The following is a 7,114-nucleotide window of genomic DNA, read 5'->3' on the forward strand; positions in this document are numbered from 1 at the left end:
TGGGAAGACACCCTGGATTTTATTTCCCTGAACTGTGTTATCAGAATTAGCAGGGTCATGTAGCTGTTTCTCAGGAGAACTCGCTCAGCTATCCAAACTGGGGCCGATTCCTCATCCATTTACATCCATCCCTCATGAAAACTAACTCAGATATTAAGTCACCAGGGAATTCAAGACAAAACTGAGAAAGAAATGTGAGCCCACTTTCCCCTTAGTTCCTTCCTGCTTATATCAAACAACACTGACTTGGGGTCTCTAATACATGCATGTCCTGTTTGCCCTGAACTTTACCTAGGACCTCTGAGCTGAGGATTGCTACCCCTGAGGCTGCAGTTTTATAATTACTAGAAAATGTGTGTTTCAGAGAAGATGATGTTGAAGTGATCAAACCCCAATGATGTAGGTTAAAAACATGACAACAATAATCAAGTGCCACCAGAAACATTTTAAAACAGCCACTTATGCTCTAGTAAGTTCCAATTTCTAATTTTCAAAGACTATTTCTTGTTCTTGGTGCTAATTTGGCCAACTTTTAATATTCAGTCCAAGTAAGACCAGTCACTTAGAGTGCTAAAAAGATTGTTTTTACAGTAAAGATTATTCATTGGTTAGTTCATTCATTCATCCTCCAAACATCTGTGACTCCAAATGCTTATTCCTTCACAGCTTCCACAAAAGGAGGAACAGGCCCATGGCTCCTGATTCTAGTCTTTCCCTCACTGTCCTGCAAAGAGGTACCTTCCATGTGACCCCAAGACAAAGTTCAGTAGCAGTTAGTGAGCTTCCTTTGTTCTGCTCTTTCTTCCATTCCATTTCTTCTTTTCCTACAAATGCTGCCAAAACCAGACTATTAGAGCATCCTCATTAGCACCGAGAGAATGGAATGTTCCCGCCAGGGATGCGCTCACTGATGCTCCATGGGTTTCCAGTCACTGCAACTCTGGTGAGGTGCTGGGTTCTGTGCAGAGCCAAGGAAAATGGTATCCTTCCAACTCTGAGCCACATGTGGTCATCCGGGCCCCAGAAGCAGCAACTCTTATTCCCATATTCTCAGAAAGGCCCTTTCAGGAGTCCTATCTGCTTCTGAATCCAAAACCTTTTTTCAAGGATAATTAAAATTAGTCCAAAGATGCTTGGGGATGGATGATGCCCTTGCATCTTCCTCTATTTTCCATTGACGTCACATAAGCCACACACACACACACACACACACACACACACACACACACCCCATATACACACACACTTCTTTCCTCCTGCAATTAAAAATAGCCCCTTTCTCTGAAAACAGAGACAAAAACACTCAGAATAGAAGTAGTCCTGTTGGTGGTGAGATGTTCTGTCCATTAGCTATGGGGTACTGTTTTATGTGTTGTGTGCTTATGCCTTACAAGATCTTTTAAAGACACTTTATATTCCCAATGCCTTAACATTAGTGATGATCCAAGATTAAGAAAAATGATGACAGCTAGTGCTCATGCATTCATTCTATACTATTTACGGTGAGAATTCAAATCTCATGAATAGGGTGAAAATACTTTCAATATTCTATAGGCTAGTTAACAAATGTAGCATATGCTCTTGAAACCAAGGGAAAAAAAAATGCCTCCATTTTTAATATTCCTCTAAAAATTATTTTCTTTTTTCTTAATCTATTTTGACTAATTTTCTATTTTATCTTTTTTATTCTTACTTAATTTATTGTCTTTCACCTTTAACTCTGTATTCAGAGAGATCAGACATAGAGGAAAATGTACAAATTTGGGATATGATAAAGGTGGCCTTTCAAAACATTGTAGAAAAGATGGATTATTCAATAAAGGGTATTGGACAACTGGCTAGCCATTTGGAAAGTAATAAAACTGAAGCTTTATCTTACTCCTTACTCAAAATGAATTCTATTTGGCTTCAAAATTTGAGCATAAAAATGAAATATTAAAAGTTTTGAATAATCTTGGTGATTAAAGAAAGTAAGCTTAAGACCTCTCTAATCATGATAAAACTGAAAAGCTATAGATAATATATTGATAAATAAAATGAAAATTTGAAATATCTTCCTATGTAAAAACATTTTTAAGTTAAAAAAGAAACAAAAAATCGGGAAAATATTTGCAAGTTGAGGCTAAAGAAAGCAATTTCTATAAATCATTTAGTAAAGGTCTAGCAACCTGTTAGAAAGTAGTCATTAACTGGGCTCAGTGATTCACACCTTGTTATTCCAGCTGCTTGGGAGGCTGAGGTGGGAGGATCCCTTGAGCACAAGAGTTTGAGGCTGCAGTGAGCTATGCTCATGCCACTGCACTCCAGCCTGGGCAACAGAGTCAGATCAGGTCTCTAAAAAAAAAAAAAGAAAGAAAGAAAGAAAAAAGTAGCCTTGAATAAGGAATTAAAAAATTCAAATGGGCAATAAACATATAAAAGTATGATTTTTAATTAACATAAACTAATAAGGGAAACCAAATTAGTATGGTATGAGATGCCAGTTTAAACTCTATCAGTCCAGCAAAAAATTTTTAAAGTTTCATCGAAGCTGGTATTGAGAAAGGTTTGGAGAAGCAGGCATTAAACTATACTTGGGTAGGAATAAAAATTTGTCCAGCCTTTAAGTTATTCTGGTAGAATAACTTAAAAAAAATCCTACTTAATTATGAAGTTATGAAGATATCATTGCAAAATTATTCACAGTTATATGTATAAAGAGGTTATTTAAATACTTTTTTATTATACTGTAAGTTCTAGGATACATGTGCAGAACATGTAGGTTTGTTACATAGGTATACAAATGCCATGGTGGTTTGCTGCACCCATCAACCCATCACCTACATTAGGTATATCTCCTAATGCTATCCCTCCCTTAGCACCCCCTACCCCGACAGGCCCTGGTGTGTGATGTTCCCCTCCCTGTGTCCATGTGTTCTCATTGTTCAACTCCCACTTATGAGTGAGAACATGTGGTGTTTGGTTTTCTGTTCTTGTGTTAGTTCAAATACTTTTTATAGTGATACAAAATCCGGACCCATGCTTTATCTCTTGCAGTGGGGAGGTGATTCCAGAATATGGAAAATGTATAGGATGCACAAAACCATGAATAGTATTTCTGTAAAGCGGGGCTACAGGGGCTGGAGGAGGATTTTACTTTGCTACACCTGCTCTTTGATATCTCTGATGTGAATTGTGAGGGAAAATGGGGTGTATGCAATGGGAATCCTATAGATAGACGAAGATGACAGGAATAAAGGTGAGTGTAAAAATTATTACTGCGGTCTTTGAGGCATTCAAGAAATGAAGGTTAAGAACTTGAGTTATCTTGAAGTTGCTTTTGGTTGCTCTACTCTCTCTTTTGGGGGGATAACTTTTAGACTGGACCATTTGGTGACATCTTTATCAGAATTACATGAAATTCAAATTACTGAAAGGAAGTGAGAAACAATTACATAATTTTCCTTATTACAAAGGAAATATGAGACATTTCAGGCCCGAAGGGTTTAAGGGATTTGATTAAAGTTAGGAGCAGAGCTGGAAGTAGAAACCAAACCCTCTCATCCTGCCTCACCCACTATTGTCTTCCTACCAGCCCTGTGGTAACATAAGCCAAAGCACAGAGATTTAGAGATCTTGAATCTTCTGAAGGACTGCGATTTTCAATTCAACCTACATGTGTAATTATTGCTAAAGAATAAGAGTAAAAATTAAAGCATTCATCCTTCTTTTTATTAATATAAATGCAACAGGCATTTGTGTAGAATGTGATCATATTGAAAATTGGACATATTACTTAATCAGGGAACTTGATTTACGTATGAAACCAAACATAAAAACACTAGGCAGGCGGATCATGAGGTCAGGAGTTCACGACAAGCCTGACCAACATGGTGAAACCTTGTCTCTACTAAAAATACAAAGATTAGCTGGGTGTGGTGGTGTGCCCCTCTAATCCCAGCTACTCTGGAGGCTGCGGCAGGAGAATCACTTGAACCCCAGAGGCGGAGGTTGCAGTGAGTTGAGATTGTGCCACTGCACTCTAGCCTGAGCGACAGAGCAAGACTCTGTCTTAAAACACACACACACACACACACACACACACACAAAAGAAAAAATATATATTCCATGGATTAGATACATTGTTTAAATGTGGATCTTGAACTTTTGGTCTTACCACTACTGTAGACTCTTAAAAATTTTGAGTATGCCAAAGAGTTTTTGTTTATGTGTGTTATATTCAATGGTATTTACCATATAAGAAATTAGAAACAGAAATCTTTTAAATGTTTGTCATTAGCTTATGTCAAAATAACAATTCTATTTTTTGTACACCTAACTGAAACTTTTTATGAAAAATGCAATCTATTTTCAAAACAACCACAAGAAAATAGAATGGCATCATTTCACTTTTTTTTTTTTTTTTTTTTTGCAAATATCTTCCATGTCTAGCTTCATAGAAGACACTCTCATATCTGCTTCTGCATTCACTCTTTTGCAAAAAGTTGCAGGGTTTAAATGATGGCTGGGTTGTTTTTGAGAAAATACCTGTCAAATACACACTAACCATCCTTAATTTGACAATTGTGCTTTTTTTTTTTTTTTTTTTTTTGATAAAGAGTCTTGCTCTGTTGCTGAGGCTGGAGTGCCATGGCGCGATCTCGGCTCACTGCAACCTCCACCTCATGGGTTCAAGCAATTCTCCTGCCTCAGCCTCCCTAGTAGCTGAGATTATAGGCATGCACCACCATGCCTGGCTAATTTTTTTGTATCTTTGGTAGAGACAGGGTTTTGACTGGGCTGGCCAGGCTGTTCTCGAACTCCTGACCTTGTGATCCACCCACCTCAGCCTCTCAAAGTGTTGGTATCACAGGCATGAGCCACCGCACCCAGCTGACAATTGGGGTTTTAAGTCAAAATGATATTCCACAAAAAGGCACCTAGCGAAGCTTGCAATAATAGCACAAATGCTTTTCCTTGAGATCACCATCGTACTTCAATATGCAGCAAAAGCACTCTATGTGTATTTCTCATTTCATCACACAGATTATTGAAAAGCCATGCACTCAAGGCATTAATTTTATTAAATTAGTAACTTAATTTACTAAAATTATTTATTAAGTCAATAACTTAATTTAATAATATTAATGGTTCCTGCTTCATCAAGGATATTCTTAGGTAAAATTGACTTTTTTGTTTGGTTATCTGAGAGTTCACAATGGTAAAAATACAATAACTGTTGGTATAATTTGGTGCCACCACATGATTTAGGATAAGGTTTCAGCAGTATCTCTCATCATCAGTACTTTTGTATCATTGGTGCAAATGTCAACACAGTGAAAAAGACAAAAAAAGTGTTTGTATTATTATAGAAATTGTTTTGAAGTCTCAAAAGTCTGAAAGGGTCTCAAGAAGGGATCTATGGACTACACTTTGAGAATCATTAGTTTATGATAATAATAGGTACTAAAAGTGAGAAGGTGATAAGAAGTCCTGTTTTACTAAAATGTTAATCTGAAAATAAAGGTCATTACTCAAATGCAAAAGCTGGAAGTAATCAAAACCTATATTTGCTTAATAGTGTTTAGCACAGAGCCATATAAAAGTTTTCTTTACAATGGAAAGTATCTAGTTACTTAGCCTCTTTTTTTTTCCTCTTTGAAACCATTTCCATATAATTTAATTTTTGATGTCCAGATTTCTTCAAAGTGCAATTATCACTATAGCATGCATGTATGCATGTGCACACACTCGCACACTAATAACTGTGGGCATTTATCAGCTTTTCCTGCATCAATCATCTTTCCTTTTGTCAGTGCTGCAAGTAGTCCACCTATCAATATCAAGCCTGAATTCCATCATTTCCCACATTCTCGGTTGCTTCCCTTTTTCTGTTATCGTCTTTTTCTTGTATTGTCCATCTGTATACATTGGATAAGTCTCATCAGCAGGTAAACATTCTCTTCTATATCCTATCTTTTAAAACAAAGCCAAAGGAAACTCTGCCTTCTTGCCACTTCCTGTGCAATTACAATTTCTCATCCTAGAGACTATTCAATTTACTCTAATATGGTATCTACCCTGGCATGCTACTGAAATCACTCTTGTCAAGGACACCAAAGACTTACACGTTGTCAAAGGCAATGATTACCTTTCTGTCCTCATTCTTCATGAGCTCTAAGAATCACTCTATTAATAGAGTCCACAATATCTTCTCAGTGTTCCTTCATGTGGATGTGGAAACGTCCCTCTCCTGTGGCCTTATTCCTCATTCACTGATGGTTTCTTCCCAGTCTCCTTTCCCGGCTCTTTTTAATGTGGGGCTCTTCAAGGCCTGGCTCTAACCTCTTTCCTCTCTCTGCCTCTCTCCTCAGATAACCTTTGTCACTCCATGCTGCTGATCCCCACATTTATCTTTCTATCACAGTGTTTTCCTCTGACCACCACTCCTATGTTTTTAGCAGCCTCCGTGACGTCGCCATTTAGACCTGAATTTTTAGAAACCTCAAAATAACATGTCCAAAATGTACATTTTTTTAATTTTCTCCAACTCCTCCCCACTTCGTATTCTTCATCCCAGCAAATGGCACCATCTTTTACACATTTGCTCCAACCAGACACTTGGGCGTCATCCAATGTTCTTCCCTTTCTCTCAGGCCCATACCTTCACTGTATTCAAATTTTGCATATTCAATTAGTATCTAGGTTAAACATGCCCAGTTTTATACTCTACATATTCGGTAGTGTAAATTTTCTGTACATGTTCCTGGTATATTTATCTACTGGTACCTGGGCACTTTATCTGTGAGTTAAAATATGCAGCCCAGTAACCCCTTGGAATCATTAGGTCATAATTCATGGAACTGGTGATATGAGTGTAAGGCTTAGTTTACAAAGGGACCACCTTCCAGAGTTCTGCTTTCTAACATGAACTGATCATATTTCTTTCATAAATAAGAAACAAAACAGAATACTTCAAAAGACTAATATTTTTGGTGATTTTTAAAAATCTGTTAGATACACAAGTGAGAACATTACAAAGTAATCTTCATAGCCACTGCCTCAACACTCGTACTTATCCTAGACAAATCACTTTTATAACAAATTGCTTCACTCTCTATTGAGCATAGTGAAA

The 7,114-nt window shown here is 37.2% G+C and overlaps 1 long non-coding RNA gene across 1 annotated transcript; it reads right to left on the reverse strand.

Annotated features, from left to right (window-relative positions):
• Positions 1–427: 427 nt before the first annotated feature.
• LOC129060269 (uncharacterized) lies at positions 428–6,809 on the reverse strand. The gene is made up of 3 exons (XR_008526849.1): positions 6,131–6,809; positions 2,210–2,334; positions 428–1,096 (listed from the first exon to the last, which is right to left on the reverse strand). It is a non-coding gene; the product is annotated as an uncharacterized LOC129060269 (long non-coding RNA).
• Positions 6,810–7,114: the final 305 nt, after the last annotated feature.

The sequence above is a fragment of the Pongo abelii genome, chromosome 6 (genome assembly GCF_028885655.2).
Source record: "Pongo abelii isolate AG06213 chromosome 6, NHGRI_mPonAbe1-v2.0_pri, whole genome shotgun sequence".
In the NCBI taxonomy this organism is placed as follows: Eukaryota; Metazoa; Chordata; class Mammalia; order Primates; family Hominidae; genus Pongo; species Pongo abelii.